Source organism: Sus scrofa, chromosome 7 (genome assembly GCF_054392235.1).
Source record: "Sus scrofa isolate SSC_HxYL_T2T_F1_AM1 chromosome 7, Sscrofa_HxYL_maternal_Yorkshire_Landrace_v2.0, whole genome shotgun sequence".
NCBI classification, from domain to species: Eukaryota; Metazoa; Chordata; class Mammalia; order Artiodactyla; family Suidae; genus Sus; species Sus scrofa.
The window spans coordinates 122,007,052-122,030,381 of record NC_139389.1 but is presented as its reverse complement, the minus strand read 5'-3'; the positions used below and the strand labels follow the sequence as shown (position 1 = coordinate 122,030,381).

Below are 23,330 nucleotides of genomic sequence, written 5' to 3'. Positions count from 1 at the left end.
GTGGGTATAAGGGCCGTGGGGGTGCCAGTGGGGGAGGAGGAATGCCCCAGAGAAAGAGAAAGAAGGTCTCTGGATTGGTCCCAGAGAAAAAGAAAGAAGAAGAGGAAGAATTAGAGTCAATGAGAGTCATGGGTGACCCTGGACCCGCTGCCCCAAAGGTCCCTCATCCGCCACAGTGCTATATGCTGCTTCTCAAGCTCTCTCTCCCTTTCCTCGCCCTTTCCTGATGGTCCTTTGGTTCCCTCACCAGGTGAGTGGTGGGTCTCAAGTTCAGTCTGTCATTTGACAAACAGTCATTGAAGACCTCCTATGTGCTCATCTTCAGGATGCAAAATTATGCCCGGGTACTGCCTCTAGGGAGGTCTGTCTGGTGGGGACAGAGACAGGTAAAGCTGGCATTCCTGAGGTATGTTTTAAGTGCTAGGACACATCGACCAGAGAGGGTTGCAGGGGCCACGGAGGAGCAGCCCTGCACCAGCCTAAGAAGGCAGGGAGGGCTTCCTAGGGGAGGTGGGGCAGCAGCCATTGGGCCGAGTTAAGGGAGAGGCAGTCCAGGCGAAGGCAGAGAGTGATGCACAGGTGCAAAGGAGCGAAGGCGAGAGAGCGCTGAGCTGGGCCATTGGGAGAAGGCTAAGTGGCTGGGCAGGAGTGGTCCAGGAGGTGTTGTGGGAGAACAGTGAGATATTAGGCTGAAATGGATGGGGCAGGATCTGGTCACCAAGGGCCTGGTAACCATGGCAATGATGATGAGCACAGGCTAGCAAAGAGCGACTGAAGAGATTTAAGCAAAGGAACACCCTGATCAGATTTGTGTGTCATTGAGGGGGAAAAAACGAGTTATTTTGTGAGCTGGCCAGACAGGAGGAGACCTTTGTGTGGGGGGAGCGGGTTTATTTGTGTGTGTGTGTGTGTGTATTTGTATTAAGAAAACTGCCCCTGGCACACAGATGGCGTGAAAAGATCAGCCCTTGGGCAGGATGCAGAATGAGGGAGGAAGGTAGTGGATGATAGAAGATTTTTTTTTTTAAACAAATTGGGGGCACTTGGTTTTATTCTAGATAAAGGGCCAGGGAGCTGTGGGAGGAGTGGAGTGGCGGTGATGGAGACTCCGTAAGATGTAAGGAGCCAAAGGCAGAGAGAAGGCAGTAGGAGGAGGCCCAGAAGGGAGGAGCAGCCCGGAGGGAGAATGGCTGATGTGCTTCTGCAAGTTGGGCTGCCCAGCATTAAATGCTTAATTTGCAGCACCATGTGGACCTCAAGGTAACCCCACCCCACCCCATTACCCCCCTGGTCCTTGGCAAAATGCCTTCGGTGTGGTTGTGGGTTGGAGAGAGAGGACAACCACTGGGCATGAGATCCAGAGAAGATCCAGAGAAGCAAGAAATGGGGCTACGAGTTGTCCAGGATAAAGGTTGGTCCCCTCACAGAAGCTTACTGGAGACACCGGGCAAGGGGAGCTGGATCACGTTGTGTGTCAAAGAGGGCTGGAGCCAAACTTCTTTAATGTAATCAAGAAAGTGATGACAAGAAGGTGTAGGTCATTGCCAAAAAAATAACAAGGGATTTGAAAGTCACACATGTAGGAGGCAGGGGGGTCCGGCAAGAAACTCAGTCCTGGGACGGATACCCAGGTTTCAAACCGTCCTGGGATTGAATCCACCTCTGAACAGCGTGACTATGGCCAATACTGAGCCTCATTTCCTCACCTGTAAAATGGGTTAACTTCCATCGCCTGGGTTGCAGCCCTTCCCAGAGAAAAGCTGGGCATAAATCCCTTGTGGGTCCTTTCCTTCCCCTTTCTTTTTAGGACGGGGGAGTGGCTTGCCTGGGGCTTCTAGGTTGAGACTAAATTGGTCGGGATTCCTAATTCTCTGGGCCTCTATTTCCCTATTTGTAAAGGGAGGCACGTTAGCTTAGACGGCTTCTAAGGGGCTCAGCCCCGGGGGTGCAGTCGAGCATGTCCAGAAAGCGCGTATATATAACGTGGGAGGGAAGAGAGCGGAATGAGCCTCCCGCTGCCTCGGGACCCTGGTGCCGGGTTCTTGGACTCGTCCCCAGGGAGGGGCAGAAAAGGGCACCAGTTGCGGCGCAGGCTTCCTGCTCCCGGGGCCCCCCCTGGTCCCGCGCCTCCGCCAGCGGGCGGTGAGGCAGCGCCACCGTGTGGCCGCGCGACATCAAAGCGCCGCCGCTCTGCTGGCTCCCGGGTTCCGCGACGGAGCCCAACCAGAGACTCGCTGGAAAGGAGGGAGGTGGAGAGGGCATCTGGTCCAGCACACCCCACCCCAGTTTTCCTGCACATTCCCCCCCTTGCGGAGCTGTTCGCGCCGCCACTTGCAGTGTGGACGGAGCAGGGATGGTGCCCATTCCCTGCGTTCCTTCGGCGGGGCGGACGACGGAGCAAAGGGCGCCTCGGGAAAGCATGGCCCAGCTCCTGACCCGGGACACCTGGAGGAGGATGTGGATCCTGGCGACGTAGGCCAGCATCTAGCTTCGTATCTCATGGTTAGAGATCACTGGTTTTGTAAAGCCGGGGCCAAGGGTTCCTGGTCCAGCCGCGCATCTGCCTTCCCCCCCCCACCTCTGCGTTCACTCTTGGATCCTACAGGGGAAGGAGGTACAACAGGCAGCTCGGAGGCGGATGTCCAGACGCATGTGGTTAGGGAAGAGCAGCCCTGAGCGTCCTGAGCTGCGGGAACCTGGGCCCCGCAGGCCCAGAGTGCCTCCACCTCCCCCCACCCCAAACCCTGCCCCGCAGGCCCAGAATGCCACCTTGACCCAGAACTGCGACTCCAGGAATCATCCAAGGGGCCCTGCCCCAGCGCTAACACTCTCCAGACCCCAGAGTTTTGCCCTTTGAGCTCAGGGATGGTGCCGTCGGTGGATAATTCAGCAACATCTCGCGCTCCCCTCACGGCGGTGGAACTGCGGCCTCTCCCCCACGTCCACTCGAAGCTCTTATTTATTGAGACTCACCTTGGGCGTGGCCCTTGCGCTGAATTCCCCTCAGAAAGGAATCTTATGGGCGTTTGACAAAGTATCCCTGAGGAACACGAGGCCAAGAGAGACAAAGTAATTTGCCCAAGGTCTCCCTGTTACGAAGTAACAGGAAGACCGAGGTCCATTCGTTTTGCACCCAAGCCCATCACCATTCGAGGAGATGCCGTTTGCTTCTCCAGAAGCAGCCTGGGTGGGGGTGAGGAGACTTTTATTGAGCTGGATCAGGGAAACCTGGGGAGTTGGGAAGAGAATTCATACCTATTGGAAGGATGGGTCTTTGCCCCACTCCCTAAGTCGGTAGGGCCCCTGCAGGAGCTCCCTCTGCAGCTTCTTCCTCTGTAAAATGGGAGTGCAGGGGGCATCCTGCCCTCTGTCTTTGCAGAGCATCCTCTGTCCTCGAGCTGTTCATCTGAACTCTCAACTCTCACCCGTGAAGGAATGGAGCTGAGAAATTTCCCCTGAAAGTCTGCTGGAAGGATTCTGACAGTGACCCCTGGGGATCCTGATCCTGATTAACTCTGGTGTAAGTTACCTACGCACAACTTTCTGAATCTGCTCTCTCTTGTCACTGCTACTAACACCTACCCCTCCCCACTTTTTACTTTTTTGGGGGGGGGGGCTGTTCCTGTGGCATGTGGAAGCAGGGACTGAACCCTCGCTACAGCAACAACCTGAGCCACGGCAGTGACCACACTAGATTCTTAACCACTAGACCACCAGGGCACTCCAAGAGCAGCTTTTAAAGCCCTTGACAAATCCAAACAGAATCCATGGAGTAAGACCGTGTTTACAAAAATATTGGAAGTGGAATTATTAGCCTCATTGTCCACAGGAGGGAACCGAGGCCCAGAGAAGGTAAATGTCTTGCTTACGGTCACACAGAGAGCAAGGAGCAGAGTCAGAATTTAAACCCGACGCTCCTGGCTCCAGGTGCCCCTTCAACCACGGTGCTGCCTCGGAAGACAGCCAGAGCCTCTCTTAGGGGTTTTCTGGAGCCAGAGGAGACAAAGATGTGCCTTCGAGAAAATACAGTTTTTGCAGCTGTTTGGTCAAAGTCCTCTGTTTGTAGAGCCGGAAGGTTTTGTTCACTCCATTTGAGAAAGAATAATAATAATAATAATAATAATAATAATAAAAGAACCTTAAATACAAATTCTCTCTTTTGCCTTTTCCTGAGACTTCTCTATGGAAGGCAGATGTTCCCTGTTTTGGAAGTAATATCTTTCCATCCTACATGATGCAAGAGACCAATGCAAGGTCCCTGTTCCACCCTCCCAAATATTTCCTTCTTTTTATTCTGCAGAGTTATGTCACTGTCTTGAAAAAAATATACCCACCATTTCAACTGAAAAAACAAACAAACAAAAAACCAGGAGTTCCCGTCATGCCCCAGTGGTTAACGAACCTGACTAGTATCCATGAGGACACAGGTTCAATCCCTGGCCTTGCTCAGCAGGTTAAGGATCCAGCATTGCCATGAGCTGTGGTGTAGGTTGCAGATGCAGCTCGGATCTGGTGTTGCTGTGACTGTGGTATAGGCTGGCAGCTACGGCTCTGATTCGACTCTTAGCCTGGGAACCTCCATATGCCGCAGGTTCGGCCCTAAAAAGACACACACACACACACACACACACACACACACACACACACAAACCCAAAAAACAGCAAGTAATCTAAAATTGTGGTATTTCTGTGTACCACACCATGGACAATTAGGTTGGATGGCAAACTGTACTTTCCAAAAGCAGTCACCCCCATACAGCTTCAAGTGCAACTGGGCACTCCTCTTGATCCTGGGTAAATCTGGGCTACCTTCTCCATGTCCCCTCTTCTTGCACCTGAGAAGACTTTTGTTTTTGTTTGTCTCTTTAGGGCTGCTCCTGCAGCATATGGAAGTTCCCAGAGCTGCAGCTGCTGGCCACAGCCACAGCAACGCTGGATCCAAGCCATGATCAGGTCACCTCTGTGACCTACGTGGCAAATTTCAGCAATGCTGGATCCTTAACTCACTGAGCGAGCCCAGGGATTGAACCTGCCTCCTCAAGGGTGCTCTTTGGGTTGCTAACTCACTGAGCCACAGTGGGAACTCTGCACCTGACTGGACTGTTGTGACTCCCTCAACCACCAATGGTGGCAGGAGGTGATGGGGTGCATCTCTGGAGGCTGGACCAGAAAAACACCACACATGCCTGCTTGCTGCGTTGGAGCGGTCACTCCTGGAACTTGCTGCTCCAGCCCGTTTCCCCCTCACCCCCTTTCTCCCCCCCCCCCGCCCCCGCTGATGGAGCAAAGATAAGCTGACTCTGCCAAACTCTGCTGGAATCAAAGATTCACGAGCAGAATGAGTGGTTATTGTTTTCAGCCACTAGACTGGCAAGGCTTTTGTTACACAGCAGTAAATGCCGGGACTGGGTCCTCTATACCTTTTTCCCTTTGGTGAACTGTCCTGCGGTGGACCAGTCACCTTCTGCACATACCTGAAGGTTTCCTAACGAGACATCTAGAAGCAGCATTGCTGGGTCAAAGTGTATTTTGTTTATGGGCCCAGACATGTAATAAAAGTGTGAAAACAGACAGGGGAGTGATCCGCTATAGTGCAAGCTTGATACTTGGGTTTTTGCTCCTTATAACACAAGGGCTTGACTTAAGCTTTATGTTGCTGAAGCATCCACTTCACTTTTGTGTGTGTGTGTGTGCGTGCGTGTCTTTTTTAGGGCCACACCCACGGCATATGGAGGTTCCCAGGCTAGGGGTTGAATGGGAGCTGTAGCTGCTGGCCTACACCCCAGCCACAGCAACGTTGGATCCAAGCTATATGTGTGACCTACACCATAGTTTGCAGCAACACTGGATCCTTTTTTTTTCCTTTTTGCCATTTCTAGGGCCACTCCCACGGCATGTGGAGATTTCCAGGCTAGGGGTCCAATCAGAGCTGTAGCCGCAGGCCTACACCAGATCCACAGCAATGAGGGATCCGAACCACGTCTGCGACCCACACCACAGCTCACAGCAATGCCGGATCCTTAACCCACTGAGCAAGGCCAGGGATCGAACCCGCAACCTCATGGTTCCTAGTCAGATTAGTTAATCACTGAGCCATGACGGGAACTCTGCAACACTGGATCCTTAAGCTACTGAGCAAGGCCAGGGATTGAACTCACCTCCTCAAGGATACTATGTTGGATTCTTAACCCGCTGAGCCACAGCAGGAATGCCCTGTTCCTTTGCTTTAAATTCCTGCTCTTATGTTCTCCACTCACCAATAAAGAGTGAGTCCTTGAAACCTTAGGACCCACCCTCGACCCCAGTAAAAGCAGAACCCCAGGCCTGTACCCTTTCTCTTACCTGTGACCTCTCTGTGTGACCCCAGTAGGATGTGTAATTTCCAGGTCCTGTAAGCAGTAAACTGTTATTTTTTTTTTTTAATGTTTCCTATAATGGTTATGGCTGAAGGGTGCATTGCAATCATAATAAGAACCCAAAGGCCCATTCATCCATGACCTTGGTTATTGATAGGCTGAGAGCCGCACAAAACCTACACATAAAGGAGCAAGTGTGACGCTCCCCAGTGTCAGGGAGGAAGAAATTTTCCTCCACAATGCTAGATTCTTCTGGCTGGTCTCAGAAATAAATTGACTTGCCCCAGATTAACAGGAGAAAATCAAACAAATTTTAATAACATGTATACACAGAAGAGACCCAGGAAAATGTAGTAAATCACTAAAATGGCGAAGCCCTCATCTTTGGCTAAAGACAAAAGAGGATGTGGGGTGGGGGGGGCATCGGTTTGGGCTTTCAAAGGGGAAGAAGGCAGCTCGCTGGCTCGGAGATGGAAAAGCAGATGTTGTGTAAATCACTGCTGGCCGGGCCCTGCAGAGACAAAGGGCCCCAGAGAGGCTCTGATCACTAAGAGTTTTCCCCTCTCCACCTAACCCGTATTTTTGGCAGATGTTTCCGGTAACAGCTCTGTTCCAGGGACAGGCTCTCTAAAATTCATTCTTTTAGGCCATTAGGGAGAAGGTCAAAGTTCCTTCCTGAGTCTTTGGGGCTTTAAAAATAATCGGATTAATCCTCATGCCAAAGAGACACACTTTGGGGTGGCAAACCCTACAGTAGTATCTGTGATATTTTATTTTTTAAAAAATTGACGATCTGAAGCAAATGCTACAGCGCTAACATCTGTTCAATCTGGATGTGGGGCTATATGGGTATTGCTAGTTAAAATTTTTCTTTTTTTTTTTGTCTTTTTGCCTTTTATAGGACTGCTTCCTGAGGCATATGGAGGTTCCCAGGCTAGGGGTCTAATCAGGACTGTAGCCACCGGCCTACGCCAGAGCCACAGCAACGTGGGATCCAAGCCGCGTCTGCAACCTACACCACAGCTCACAGCAACGCCGGATCCTTGACCCACTGAGCAAGGCCAGGGATTGAACCCGCAACCTCATGGTTCCTAGTCAAATTCGTTAACTACTGCGCCACAATGGGAACTCCTAAAATTTTTCTTTATAGGAGTTCCTATTGTGGCTCAGCAGGTTAAGAACCTGACACAGCGTCCTTGAGAATGCAGGTTCGATCCCTAGCCTCACTCAGTGGGTTAAGCATCCTGCATTGCTACGAGTTGTAGTGTAGGTCCCAGATGTGCCTTGGATCCAGTGGCTGTGGCATAGGCCTGTAGCTGCAGCTCCTATTTGACCCCCTAGGCTGGGAGCTTCCATATGCCACAGGTGCAGCTGTAAAAAGAAAAAAAAGTTCTTCTTATTTCTTATATGTGTTATCTATTGATATTAAGTTATCTATACTATGTGAATGTTTTACTTAAAAATCTCAAATAAAATTATGTCACTGTGATTTTTGTCTTTTGTAATTTTCTGTTTCATTGATTTAATCGCACACCTGGTTGATTAAAGCAAGACCTTGGGCCTTTGATGGGCTGATCGTTCAGTTTAAATATTACACACTCCCCAACACACACCCTTCATCCTGACCACCCTCCCAAACTCTCTATTTTAGAAACAATCAGTGCAGAGTTCCCGGGTGGCCTTGCAGGCTAAAGATCTGGCATTGTGCTGTGCCATGGGTTCAATCCCTAGCCCAGGAACTTCTGCATGCCTCAAGAGTGTGGCCAAAAAAAAAAAAAGGAAAAAGAAAAAGAAACAATCAGTGCTCCTTTAGTTTTCCTGCCTTTGCATGAGAACTTCTCTCTGCCTGGAATAAGAGTCCTAGAGCTTTTGCTTCTCAAATCATTCTCACACGTCTCATTCATGCCTCACCTGCTCCCTGTGACAGTAATAAGAGTACCTTTTACTGGATGAGTTCTATGTGCCAAGTATTGTGTCAAATGGTTTATGTGTCCCTTTTTAAAAGTAGATTCTGTTGTTGTTGTCCATTTTTTGCCCACAAAAAAAACCTTTGGCTTAAATGGTTTATTGCTGTTATTATTGTTGTTGTTGTTGTTGTTGTTGTTATTACTTCCCAGAATCTCAGTGGCCGAGCAAGAGTCCACCCCAGGTCTGTTCAGAGTCCACACCTTTGGCACTTAGATGGTCCTTCCTCTGGTGAGAAAGCTGTTCTTTTTATTGTCAAGTTACAAAGAAACAGATTCCGAGAGTTTCCCTCCCTGCCTGTCGGATGAGTTATTCATTCTTCTAGACCCACAGGAGCCTCATCTACTTGGGAGGCCGCCCTCCCATCAGCAGAGTCCACACCCCTCCACGAAGAAGGGGGTTTGTACCCTGCCTTCTCCTCCACTGCTGGTCCGGGAGCTCCTCGAAGGCAGAGGCTGGCTTCTGCGCATTTGTATTCCCAGCACCTAGAACAGCACCTGATGCCTCACGGGCATCTCATTTTCCAGAAATGAATACTGATTAGCACCTGTCTTGCTCAGTCCCTGAGCTACATACATGCCCATAAACTCAGATGACAAATTCATTTCTGCTGTATGCACAGGGCCTAGTTTGGGCAAAATGGCTCCCAGGCATCTACAACAAACAAAAAAATCCCACTCACCTTTACCAAAGAAATCCAGCTAAAAGGGTGACCCAGCTTGAGAACTTAGATTCGTGGATGGCTACCCTGAAAGTTCCATAAGAATAATAATAATAGAACAAGAGTGAGTGTGTATTGGGAGTTTAGCAGGTGCCAGGGACTATGCTAAGTGATACACATGGATGTAATTTTTGCAAAAAAAAAAAAAAATGAACTATTGCTTTCTTTTGTTCAGTGAGCAGGGTGTTCTGGTTTCTGTTAGTGAATGACCAAATCAGAATTTTCGGGGGTGGGGTGGTTGGAGGAGAGGATAAGATGTCTTCACTCAAAATCTCAGTCTTGTTATCATCACTGGAAAGAAGACTCTAGGGGTGCAGCGTCTCTGAGCATCTGTCACATCCTGGGGAGTATTGTGGCACTGCCATTCATGATGTCACTATGCCATGCTTTGTCAGGATCTCTTTTCAAACAGCATCAGGGAGTGACAGGCCATGCTCTGTGGAATGATCTGCACTGTGACATCAGATACCCTCAAAGTCTCTTTTATCGGCCTCACTTTTCTCCCGAAGTTTTGAAAGCATGTTGGCCTGGCCCTGTTTCTTCTCTTTCGACACCACATTCAATTCATTCATTCAAACCCTCCTGTCGTGCTGTGCATAGGAGGCTCTGGGACCCACAGGGCAGGCAGAAACCAGCAACTCAGGTAACCCCCGCCCTCTGTGTCTCAGTGTCTTGTCTGATCTAAGTATCAGCCTCATCCCCTCCTCGGTGCCCAGTGTCCTCCATACACGTGGATGAGCCCAGTCTCACATTCAACAATTTTGCTAAAAGGTAGAGATTACTAGTAGACTTTATTTATCAAGTCTGTGCTGTGTGACAAAGATTTTACCTGGTTCTATCACAGTTTCAGGAGATTTTTTTTTTTTTTTTTTGGCAGCACCTGTAGCATATAGAAGTTCCCAGGCTAAGGGTCGAATCAGAGCTGCAGCTGCTGACATACACCACAGCCACAACCATGCCAGATCCAAGCCACATCTGCAACCTACACCACAGCCACAGCAATGAGGATCCTTAACCCACGGAACGAGGCCAGGGATCAAACCTGCATCCTCATGGATACTAGTCAGGTTTGTAACCACTGAGCCACAACGGGAACTCCCTCAAAAGAAATTTAAGGCTTGGTCTCTGCCCTTAAAGAGCTCACTGCCCTGACCACGTGGGTAAAAATAAAGACCTATGAAGAACTTACAAAGCAGCTGAGTTGAGTGTATGTCTTATACCAGGTTCAGATGTCCATGAATAGAAATTAAGCCTTGGTCAAGATTTCTTTTTTACCAAAGCAATTTTTCAAATGCCATCTCCCTCTCCAGAGCACAAAGAAGAATCTGATCTGACTGTTATGCAGTTCAACTCTTGATCTTCCAGGTCCTGATCATCCACAGGGACGGGAATCAGCCCTCGAACCTCTTTTAGAGGACAGTTCAAGGAGGGTCCAAGCGGAGGATCAGGGAGGTAGTGTATTGCGTAAGTTCTGTCTGGCTGATGGCTTCGAGACATCTGTCTCAAAGCCATCAGCCAGGCAGGACTTAGGTGTTCCTTGCTTGCACCTAGTACTAAAAGTCAGTAGAGTGATCCAAAGACCTATCAATTGCCAGGCGAAACACAAGAGAGAGCGCTAAGAAACTTTATCACTACGTCCACAGAAATGGCCTTTGACACTTTCAACATGCGTGGAGTTCCTGCTGTGGCGCAATGGGATCAGCAGTACCTCTGGAGCGCTGGGTTGCTGGTTCGATCCCGGGTCGGGCACAGTGGGTTAAAGCATCTGACATTGCTACAGCTCTGGTGTAGGTCACAGCTGCTGCTTGGATCTGATCCTAGCCCAGGAGTGGAGAAAAGAAAAAAAAAAAAATGATTTCATGATGAAACTGCTAACAAAAGCAAACAATCCCCCCAAACGAACAAAATCTAGGAATAGAAGGGAACTCTCTCAACCTTATAAAAGACATCCATTAAAGAAAAAAAAAATCCTAAGAGAGATTGCTTTCCCTTTAAGATCAGAAACAGGAGAAGGATATTCATTTTTGCCACTTTTCTTTACCACGGTGATGGAGGGTCTAGTGAGGGCAGTTGAAGAAGAGGAAACACAAGGCATCCAAACAATGAAAAAGATGGGTAGGAAAAGAGCTCATACCCAGAAAATCCTAAGGAAGCCACTAAAAAACTATTAGGAATGAATATATTAGTTCCGCAAAGTTGCAGAGTACAAGCTCAATATACAAGAATCAATTCTATTTCTACACACTAGCAATGAACAACTTGAAAATGAAATTAAGAAAACAATTCCACTTATAATAGCATCGAAAAGAATGAAATATATAGGAATGATTTAATTAAAGAAGTGCAAAATTTATAATTTTAAAACAAACAAACAGAAGCATTGTTGAAAGACATGAAAGAAGCCTGGAATAAATGGAAAGACATCCCATGTGCTGGATGGGGAGTCATGCTGTTAAGATTATTCCAGTCCCTCAAGTTACCTACAGACTCAGCAAGATCCCAGCACAACCCCGGCTGCCTTTTTGTGTGTATGTAAGGCAAAATTCTTTTATTTTTTTATTTTTTATTTTTTGTCTTTTTGTCTTTTCTAGGACCGCACCCACGGCATATGGAGGTTCCCGGGCTAGGGGTCTAATCGAAGTGGTAGTCACCGGCCTACACCACAGTCACAGCAACTCAGGATTCGAGCCTTGCCTGTGACCTACACCACAGCTCACAGCAATGCTGGATCCTTAACCCACTGAGCGAGGCCAGGGATTGAACCCGCCACCTCATGGTTCCTAGTCAGATTCGTTAATCACTGAGCCACGACGGGAACTCCTTATGTTATTTTTTTTTAATTGATTTTTATTTTTTTCCATTGTAGTTGGTTTACAGTGTTCTGTCAATTTTCTACTATATAGCAAAGTGACCCAGTCACACATACATATATACATTCTTTTTCTCACATTATCTTCCATCATGCTCCATTGTAAGTGAGTAGGTATAGGGCTATACAGCAGGATCTCATTGCTTATCCATTCCAAACCAGCTGCCATTTTGTAGACTTTAGCAAGCTGGTCCTAAAACCCATATAAAATAGCCAAAATAGGGAGTTCCCATTGTGGCTCAGTTGTAACGAAGCTGACTAGTATTCATGAGGATGTGGGTTCAATCCCTGGCCTTGCTCAGTGGGTTAAGGATCTAGTGCTGCCATGAGCTGTGGTGTAGGTTACAGGTGTGGCTCAGATCCTCCATTGCTGTGGCTGTGGCACAGACCAGCAGCTGCAGCTCCAGTTCCACCCCTAGCCAAAACAATCTTGAGAAAGAAGAAAAAAACGGAAGGCTCACATTCCCTGATCAAGACTTAGTACAAAGCTACAGTAACCAAAACGGTGTGGTACTGGCCTGGGGATGGACAGACGGATCAATGGAATAGAACTGAGCATCTAAACACAGGCCCTCACATAGATGATCAATTGATTTTCAAGAAGAGTGTAAGGACAATTCAGTGGGGAAAGAGTAGGCTTTTCAACAAATGGTGCTGGGACAACTAGATAGCCACATGCAGCCAACAGAAGAAAAAAGGTGCAATGGACTTCACCAAAATTTAAAACATTTTTCACATCAAAGGACATCATCAAGGACATAAAAAGACAGCTCACAGAATGGGAGAAAAATTTGCAATCATATGTTTGGAAAGGGACTTGTATCGTAAAAACGCAAAGAATTCTCACAACTCAATAATCAAAGGACAACCCAATTTTAAAATGGGCAAAGGACCTGAACAGGCATTTCTCCAAGGATATTGTATAAATGGCCAACAAGCAAAGATGCTTACCATCATCAGGGAAACACACATCAAAACCATGAGACACCACTTCATACCCACAGGGCTGGTTATGATAAAAAAGACAGGTAAGAATGAGTGTTGGCCAAAAAAGATGTGGAGAAATTGCTGGTGGGAGTATAAAATGGTGCAGCCCCTTTGGAAGATAGTCTGGCAGTCTTTGAAAAAGCTAACCATGGGAGTTCCCTTTGTGACTCAGCGGTTAACAAACCCGACTAGGATCCATGAGGATGCAGGCTTGATCCCTGGCCTCACTCAGTAGGTTAAGGATCTGGCGTTGCCATGAGCTGTGGTGTAGGATGCAGACATGGCTTGGATCTGGCATTGCTGTGGCTGTGGTGTAGGCCGGCAGCTATAGCTCTGATTCGACTCCTATCCTGGGAACTTCCATATGCTACGGATGCGGCCCTAAAAAAAAATAAAAAAGCTAACCATGGAGTTACCTTAAGATTGAGCCAGCAGTGCCACTCCTGGCTATATACCCAAGAGAAATGAAAACTTGTATCTGCATGAAAAGTTACACATGAATGTTCATAGCATTAATATTCATATAAAACCCCCAAAATATCCATAACCACCAACACTGAATGGAGAAATAAAAGGCAGTGTGTTCAAACAATGGAATATTATTGGACAATGGGAAGGAATGAAATATTGATACATGCTTCAGCCAGATGAACCTTGAAAACATCATGTGAAGTAAAGAGCCAGCTATAAAATGCCAATTATATGACTCTATATTAAATGTCCAGAATAGGCAAATCTAAAGAGACAGAGAGACGGGAGTGATCATAGCTAAAGGGCACAGGTGTTCTTTGGCAGGTGATGAAATTGATTTGGGGGTGGTTGCATAAGTTGGTGAATATAGCCAAAACCACTGAACTGTTTGACTTCAGTTGGTGATGAGGATGGGATGTGAATAAAGCGGCTACTGTTAGCAAAGCTGTTGGAAAATATCAGTGATACGCAGAGAGTCTCTGGGAATAAAAGAAGTAGTAGCAAGTTAAATATCACATTAATCAGAAGATGCGGCATGATTTCAGAAGGGTTGCAAAGTACCATCTTGACACTGAGAAAAGTGGGTCCATGAGAAAATTGTCTTAGAGAATTCAATAACTTGCTCAAGGTTATCTAGTTAGTAAGTATCGCACCTGGGGCTTGGGTGCAAGACAACCACTGTAATGTTACCTCCACGGGGAGGAAATTCTTCATCTCAGATTTAGTCTACAGAAACTGAACAGGAGTTCCTGTCGTGGCTCAGTGGTTAGCAAATCCGACTAGGAACCATGAGGTTGCGAGTTCGATCCCCGGCCTGGCTCAGTGGGTTAAGGATCTGGCATTGCTGTGAGCTGTGGTGTGGTTTGCAGATGCGGCTTGCATCCTGCGTTGCTGTGGTTCTGGTGTAGGCCGGCAGTTACAGCTCCGATTCGACCCCTAGCCTGGGAACCTCCATATGCTGCGTGGGAGCAGCCAAGAAATGGCAAAAAGACAAAGAAAGAAAGAAAGAAAGAGAGAGAGAGGAAGGAAGGAAGGAAGGAAGGAAGGAAGGAAGGAAGGAAGAAAGAGAAACTGAGCAGCGTTTATCTTTTTAAAGGTTTGTGGCGTGTCATTTTGGATAAGGACAACAGATGCAGGTCTAAGAGAGACTGTCCTCCTTTGCAACCTGGCCACATCTCGGCCTGCCTTGGCATTGTGTCCAGCATGGGGACAAAGTGTTGCTGAGAGGCGGTGTCTCTGAGGCCCATGCTCCGAGGATCCCAGCCCAGCCGCAGCCGGCCTGGGAAGCTCTGAGCCCATCCACAGGCCTGGTAAAGCTTGTTTGCCTCATGTGGCTGTGGCTTTATATCTAACTCACTTAGCCAGCTCCTTGGCCCCTCAGCTAGGCTGGTTTCTTTACTGCACGATGGTCTTTTGTATTTATTTCCTCTCTGACTCTGGACAAGCTATGTTCCAGTGGTTTCAGTGTGTGAGCAGAAAGAGCTGATTTTGTTTGAGGTGGAGTGGGCAGTTGATACAGTATCAATAGTCAAGAGGCCATGGGTTTCAAATAGACTTTTTTTTTTTAATTTAAGTTTCTCTGTGTACTGCAAGGTTAATTAAACTGTGTCCTGCTTTCTCTATTAACTTTATGTTTTCTGAATTCTCTGTTTTATGGACTAGAAACCCAGGCACACAGACCAGGGGCTTTATTCTGGGTGACACGGCAGTCACAAAATCTCAGGATCCCGAACTATTAACCCGGTAGGGCTGCACCTCTGAGATCTACGTCTCCCACCTCCCTCTGCTGTCTGAGTGTGGGGTCAGGACCACTCCCAGGAAGGGAGTCTGCTTGAGAGTTTGAGTCTCCATCCTCAATGTTCTCATGTTTCATTTTGATTCTCACTGCAATCCTGTGCTCACTGTATTATTCCTATCAGATGAGGACACTGGGGCTCAGAGGGCTTCTGTGATGTGTTCAAGGTCACATAACAGGGATTTGAGCCCTGAGGTGTTAGACTCTAGGCTGAGATTCTTTTCCTGTCCCCTCCCCCAGCCTTGGGAAAGTTACTGATGTCCCCTACCTCCCATCTTCTATGGCCTCCCCACCCTTCGCATCCCCATTTGTAACCTGATGAAAGTAATTTGGCTTCAAAGGACACCAATGGGGCCCTGAGGGAGTAGGAGACAGGAGCGGGCAATGCCAGCCTGTGGGGTGTGTGGGGAAGAAAAAGGCGGTACCTTGGCCTTGGTGATGCGGGTGGGGGAGTGGGCGGGGACAAGACCAAAATGCATGAGTCTTGGAGAGGCTAATAACACGCGTCAGTCTCCCGAAACAATGTTCTTGCTCTCTCTCTTATCATTACCTGCTTTTTTGTTTTGTTTTGTTTTGTTGTTGTTTTTTTTGTTGTTGTTTTTTTGTCTTTTTGCCATTTCTTGGGCCGCTCCTGCGGCATATGGAGGTGCCCAGGCTGGGGGTCGAATCGGAGCCATAGCCGCCGGCCTACACCAGAGCCACAGCAACATGGGATCCGAGCCACATCTGCAACCTACACCACAGCTCACGGCAACGTTGGATCCTTAACCCACTGAGCAAGGCCAGGGATCAAACCCACAACCTCATGGTTCCTAGTCGGATTCGTTAACCACTGAGCCACGACAGGAACTCCCTGTTTTTTTTGTTTTTTGTTTTTGTTTTTGTTTTTTAATTGAAAAAAAGAAATAAACGTCTACGGTAAAATAAATTTTTAAACTACTTCTACTCTATACCTCCAACCTCTCAGTCACGCTGCAAAAAAAGGACAAGCTGTCTTCCCTCTCCTGCAGGAATATCCCAGATATGTATTCTAGATATAGACACACACACTTCTCTCTTTTATTTTCACAAATAGGGGCATACTCTGTACACTGTCGTGTTTGTGCCTTATTTTATCCCCTTACCTAGAAGCCTCTTCCACAGCAGTTCACACAGATCCATCTCATCTGCTTCATTCTCTCTCTCTCTCTCTTTTCTTTTCTTTTCTTTTTTTTTTTTTTTTTTTTGTCTTTTTAGGGCAGAACCCTCAGCTTGTGGAAGTTCCCAGGCTAAGAGTCCAATCAGAATTGAAGCTGCCAGCCTGCACCACAGCCACATCAACTCGGGATCTGAGCTGCGACCTACACCACAGCTCACCAACATGCTGGATTCTTAACCCACTGATCAAGGCCAGGGAGCACACCTGCATCCTCATGGTTCCTAGCTGGGTTCCCGTGACGGGAACTCCTCTCTTCATTCTCTTTGACAATTGCACAGCATTTCACCCCACGACGTGCCTTCATTTATCCAACCAGCCCCCACTGCTGGGGTCGCTCAGGTTGTTTACACTATCAGGCTGTTATAACCAATGCTGGGAAAAACCTGCCCATCTATTTGCTTTCAAGTATATCTCTATGATGAAGTTCTAGAGGTTGAACTGATAAAGAAACTGCTGAATCCATGAGAAAGAATATTTTCCTCTTTGAGACGCCAAGTTGTCGTATATCAATCTGAATTCGTACCACCAGGCTGTGAGAGTCCCTGCTTCCTCCCAGTGGGACGTAATTTTTCTTTTTCTTTTTTTTTGCTTTTTAGGGCCACACCTGTGGCATATGGAGCTTCCCAGGCTAGGGGTCAAATTGGAGCTACAGCTGCTGGCCTACACCACAGCCACAACAACACAGATCCGAGCTGCATACACCACAGCTCACGGCAACGTCAGATCCTTAACCCACCAATGGAGGTCAGGGATCGAACATGCAACCTCGTGGTTCCTAGTTGGATTCATTTCCATTGCGCCACGACGGGAACTCCCGAGGGACATAATTTTCAATCCATATTAGAAAGCATCATAGGCTGGATCCTGACCCCTAAGTATATCAGGTCCCAATCCGGGAAACCCGCACGTTGCATAATATGGGATAAGGGTCTTTGTAGACGTAACTCAATTAGAAACTTTGAGAGGGAGACATTTTCCTGGAAATTACCCAGGGCAACCCAGTGTCCCTTTAAGAGGGAGATGGACATTTGACTACAGACAAAAAGGAAGAAGCTCCTGTGATGGAAGCAGGAGGAAGCAGTCAGAGAGAGATGCTGGCTTTGACGATGGCCGAAGGGGCCAGGAACCAAGGAATGCAGCTGGAGAATTGGAAAAGGCATAGGAATAGTCTCCCCAGCCCCTCCAGAGGGAAGCCCAGCTCTGCCAGCACCTTGACTTGAGCCCAGTTAAACCATTTTGGACTTTTGACCTCTGCACTGTAAAGGAATACATTTCTGTTGTTTTAAGCCATTAAGCTTGTGGTTATTCATTCTGGTGGCAATAGGTCACTAACATCGGAGGGAAGGCGTAGTGCTTTGGTGGGGGCAGGAGGGCTGCTGTCCATCCCCCACCTGTGCTCCCTGCTCAATCATCCAAAGCAAGACCCCTCTGACCCCAGGCCACTGCCCTTCGCCCAGCAGAAGAGCTTACCCCCATTCTTAGGAAGGCAGCTTAAGCGAACAGCTGTTGCAAGCACCATATTCAAATATTTCCTTCAACCACCCACAGATGTCACTGAGAAAATGTGGAAAGATAAGATTTACTTCACCACCATGTGCCTCTGGGGGTGTTTATTAACCCGTAGGTTGCCCTTGGGGACCTCATGTGACATAAACGTGGAAGTTGTGCAGCACTGGCTTGGCAACACCCTGCAGCAAAGCAATTAGGCAGGTGGGAAGGGTGCAATTTGATGTATTTCGGGACCTACTGTTAATTGATCTCAGGAAGCTGAGAGGTCCTTTTCAGTTGGGGCTCTCTTGATATTTGGAGTGAGGAAAGCAGTCAATAATGATGGGAATTTCTGTGAACTGGCTGGGAAGAGGTATGAGTTGAGGAACATCAGATGTGAACTTGAATTTTTTGGGTTTTTTTTTTTTTTTTTTTTTGCTTTGCTTTTTAGGAACACACAGTGGCATGTGGAAGTTCCCAGGCTAGGGGTCTAATTAGTGCTGCAGCTGCCAGCCTATGCCACAGCTACAGCAACACTGGACACTGAACCCACTGCGCAAGGCCAGGGATTGAACCTGCATCCTCATGGATACTAGTCCAGTTCATTACCGCTGAACCACAACAGGACCTCCCAGGTCTGAACCTTGATACATGTATTCAAAGGTTCAAGTCTGGCTCCTTGAGGAGAGGGAAGGAAAAAATTGCTGAGCAAATAAACTCTGTCTCAAGCAAAGCCTTAGGGGGCAAATGAGTTGGGGAGGTGCCTGTGGTTGGCAAATAGATACTTGATTAAAGTCCACCTTGGTGTTTTTTAGACATCAGGCATTTCTCTCCACCTTCCTCCTTCACTTACCCAATCTCCAGGTGCTCTGGGTCAACCAGGTGAGCGTTCGGGGGGAGTTTGTGTCCTAAACCACCTGTTAGAACACTTCTGGCCTCCTCCACATCCCCCTCCTAGGCAAATGGATCAGGCCATGCAGCAGGATGACAGTCTAATTCTTCCAACTATCAGAAACTTCTGTGTCTTTAATCTCCCTTGACAATCTTGTGGTTTGTCACTTCGAGGCCTCTTTAATTGGCTGCGTGATTGACATGAGTGTGGGGGCTTTTTATTTTAAGAATTGAGGAGAGCCTCTGCCTTCAAATTAGCTGAGTTATATGATGCCAGAGACCTAGTTTGCACCCATGGGCTAGAATCTGATTCTTACAGTCATCCTGACTCTAGGTAACTAGGAAGAATGACAAGGAGAGACAACCAAGCAATTTTCTGTGTTCATTATTTACCTTTCACCAAAGGTCTCCTCAGCCCTAGGTTAACCTGACATTCCCTTTCAATAGCATTGTGAAAAAGACTGGGACTTCCCATCGTGGCTCACAAATGGTTAACAGTTAATGAACCCAACTAGTATTCATAAGGATGTAGATTTGATCCTTGGCCTCCATCAGTGGGTTAAGGATCCAGCATTGCCATGAGCTGTGGTGTAGGTTGCAGACATGGCTTGGATCCAGCATTGCTGTGGTTGTGGTGTAGGCTGGCAGCTGCAGCTCTGATTTGACCTCTAACCTGGGAAACTTCATACGCTGTAGGTACAGCCATAAAATGACAAAAAAAAAAAAAAAAAAAAAAAGACTGCTATGGTGCATGTTTGTGGCCCCTCAAAATGCATGTTGGGGTTGCAAGTGACAGAATTCTAATTTTTTGTTGGTGTTCACATAACTTAGAGGTCCAAGAGTTGAGCTGCTTGGAGTCACAGCTGGATTTGGGGGCTTAAACATATGGACAGGACTCTCTGACTCTCTAACTCTCAATTCTCCTTTCCTTCTGGGGTTCTTTTCTTCAGGTAAGAGGAAAGACAGGCCTCTGGCAGCACCAGCCTTAACTGACCCTATTAATCCACTCTCCTAGAGAATAAGCATACCATTCAGGGCTCATACTAGCCTAGCACTCTTGGAAGGCTATGACTGGTCTGGCCTGGGTCACTGGCCCATCTCTTGAATCAATCTCTGGATGCAGGAGAATAGAGTCCTATGATTGGCCAAGCACTGGTCATGTGACCAGGAGGATGATGAAGGCACTGTGATTGGCAGTTTCATCAGAACCCCTGGAATAATAGGGAGAATCCCTTTCCTCCATGGAAGAGAAGGGTAGCCAGACTAAGAAAGCAAATATCCTCCACAGCCATTAGAATGGAAACTATTTCAAATCCACTTGCCCTGGTAAGTCCCGCGTCTGCACTTTTTCCTCTGAATAGCCTCTCTTTCTCTGAGAGTATAGCCTGTTAAGACAGCCAGCCTGGAGTTGTGTGCAGGGAAGGTTCTGAACGGGTGGAAAGCTGGTTCCATTTCCCAGTTCTTAGAACCTGGCCCCGGTAATGGGGAATAGATTGCCCTGCTTCTGATCCCAGAGACCTTACTGATGAGAAGGGATTCTCGCCTCCTCCAGAGGATGACAGAGGCTGGAGGCACCTTGGACAGACATTGATAAACCCAGGGAGGAAGCAGCAGCCCCAGTGGCTGGTCCCTGCAGACCTCAATCCCTGCCGGGCCTGCCCTCCCCAGTACTGTGTCTTTCTTGGCAGTTCGGCTGACACTGGCCCAGCCTCAGCTACAGCGTCTATTCTAAGGCTGTGAAACTGGGCTCTTCTCTGTTTTCTGGCCTTTTGTTTGAAGGGGAACTTTTCTCATCTGAACCTTCTCTCCCTTCCTTGCCTTGGTATTTCATGGGTTTTCGAGCAAAATCAGTCCATACATGATCATGATCTACAGCGGTTCTAAAAACTTTAAGGAACATTTGATTATTGGTCCCTTACACCTTCTTATATGTGCTTTACAGAATTCTTTAGAACTCACCTGGGCCATTTCCCCATTTGAGACTACCCTGGGAGTTTCTGTTGTGGTTCAGTGGGTTAAGAAGCTGACTAGTATCCATGAGGACACAGGTTTGATCACTGGCCTCGCTCAGTGGGTTAAGGATCAAACTTTGGCATAGGTTCCCGATGCAGTTTGCATCTGGCATTGCTGTGGTTGTGGTGTAGGCCAGCAGCTGCAGCTCCAATTAGACCCCCGGCCTGAGAATTTCCATATGCTGCAGGTGCAGCCCTAAAATGATGAAAGAGAGAGAGAGAGAGAAAGGCAGGAAGGAAGGAAGGAAAAGGACAGGAAGGAAGGAAGGAAGGAAGGAAGGAAGGAAGGAAGGAAGGAAGAGAGAAAGAAAGAAAGAGAAAGAAAAACTAAAATTCCTGCTAAAGTATGAAGACATCATCACAGATCTCAGCTTAAATACCTCAGGGGATAAGGAGTTCACTCTCTGGTTGGCAGATTCCATTACTGACCATCTCCAGCAGTTATAATGTTCTTTTTTATTTGGAGGACAAATCCGCTCATTTGGGCTTAGATCTGGCACACAGTATTTGTCTCACCTTCTTCTGCAGCCATTTAAATATTGAAGCCTGCTTTTATGTTCTTTTTCCTCTCTCAGCTGATATTTACCAAACACTTGCTTTGTCTAGCACCGTGCCAACTGCCTGACAGGCATATGCTGTCTTAATCCTTGCAGCCACTTGTGACGTGGGCAGCATTCTTGTGCTCATTTTATAGGGGAGGAAACTGAGACGCGGAGGTCACAGGCTGACATGGCAGATGTCTATTGCCAGAGCTCACACTTGTAAGCTCAGACACTCCCCAATATTTTAAAAACAAAATAAGCCATGTAAATTCAATGTACTGCGCAATCTAATAGCATTCATAACGGCCTTTGAAATCTCCAGAAGGGGAGTTCCCTGGTGGCCCAGGGGTGAAGGATCCAGCATTGTCACTGCTGTGGCTTGGATTCAATCCTTGGCTTGGGAACTTACACATGAGGCGGATGTGGCCCCCCAAATATTCAAAAATAAGAATAAAATCTCCAGAAGGGCTCAAGGAAAGGGGGCAAGAAGCAAAGAAGAGGTGTGGAGAACCAACCCAGTGGGGCTAAGAAGGCAAAAGTCAAAACGGAGCCCATCCTGGTACCTGGGTCTCCACTGCTGAGGATGAAGCAGAATTGCTATAGAAGGCTCTGTGGTGCAACAGTCCCAGTCAGAGGCCCAGAGGAACTGGGTTTCATTTCAGGTCATGCTGAAGAATCAGGTTAAGTGCCGCACCTTAGTCTGATTGAGAAATGGGGATCCTCTTTAACTCCACCCACTTTCCAGAAAAGTTCTAAGAAACCCATCAGCTAATAAAAGATGGGTTTCGAAACCCTTTGAAAAAAAGGATGGTAATAGAAAAATCCAATTTTACATTTAGGTAACCAGCCCACTTGGGCCAGTATCTGAGGTCGACATGGATTTCTTGGGAGACCCACGAAGAGTCACCCAGAAACTTGTGCTGCGATGGGTACGTTCTAGGATACAGATTGTACATCCCTCATCTCCCAGAAGGAGTGATGGTGATGGGCTGAAAGGAAGGATGTTTTTTCCATGGGAACACCTCCATCTCTCCACATTTATGTAAATAAATGTCTTGCTCTTATTGGCTTCCTTGAGAATGTTCTGAGAGTCAATTCGAGGACAGTGATTTAATCTGTGTGGCTGGGACGGTTAATGTCTGGGTTCATTACTATTCTGTTCTCTCTTCTCCCACCAGGCAAATTTAGCTACCACTTGGCACAGTGTACGTACAGATGAATTTTTCCCGAGCAGTCCTGTCCTCCTGCTATCTCAGGGATTTTTACCTGCAGAATAATGTATAACCTCCTCAACTGGCCGCCTCCACAATCTCTTCTCATCCTGCCCTTCGTGTATCACGTCTCGCTTCATTCCCGTAGGAGCTTTTTTTCCCCCAGGGAATCTTGTCTTCTGAGCTACTCACATAGTTGCACACCCACCACCACAATTAACTTCAGAAAATTTTCCGTTACCCCCCAAAGAAACCCTACAGACTTCTTATGCCTTCCTCTCCTCCTCCCTCCAGCCCCTGATTCTCTGCTCATCACAAATCCCTCCACCCCCTCCAGTCCTTGGCAACCACTAATCTACTCTCTGTCTCTGTAGATATGCCTATTCTGGAATTCATATGGCGGGACTCGTACATATACAAAGAGAAGCCTTCGTGACTGGCTTCTTCCACTTAGCACGATCTTTTCAAAGTTCATGCATGTCATGGCATAGATCATCAGTACTTTGTTCCTTTCCATTGTCCAATAGTATTCTGTTGTGTGAACAGACTTTTTGTTATAGCAATTCTGGTGGAGGTGACCTAGAATTGTATTATGGTTTTGATTTGCATTTCCCTGATGCCGATTGAAACTTTGATTTAGTCCCTTTTCATTGGGTGGGCATTTGGGCTGTTTCCACGTTGGGGTATTACACACAATGCTTCTGTGAACATTCATGCACAGGTTTGTGCAGACATGTTTGCATTTCTCTTGGGTATAAATCTAGGAGAGGAATTGCTGGATCATATGGTAATTCTATGCTTCACTTTATGAGGAACTGCCAGAC

The 23,330-nt window shown here is 47.4% G+C and overlaps 1 long non-coding RNA gene across 2 annotated transcripts in view; it reads right to left on the bottom strand.

Annotated features, from left to right (window-relative positions):
* Positions 1-10,652: 10,652 nt before the first annotated feature.
* Positions 10,653-23,330, bottom strand: part of LOC146401878 (uncharacterized) — a 37,450-nt gene continuing 24,772 nt past the window's right edge. For both annotated transcript variants that reach the window (XR_014811279.1, XR_014811278.1), the window contains exon 2: positions 10,653-10,859. This is a non-coding gene — a long non-coding RNA (uncharacterized LOC146401878). The remainder of the gene's footprint in view (positions 10,860-23,330) is intronic.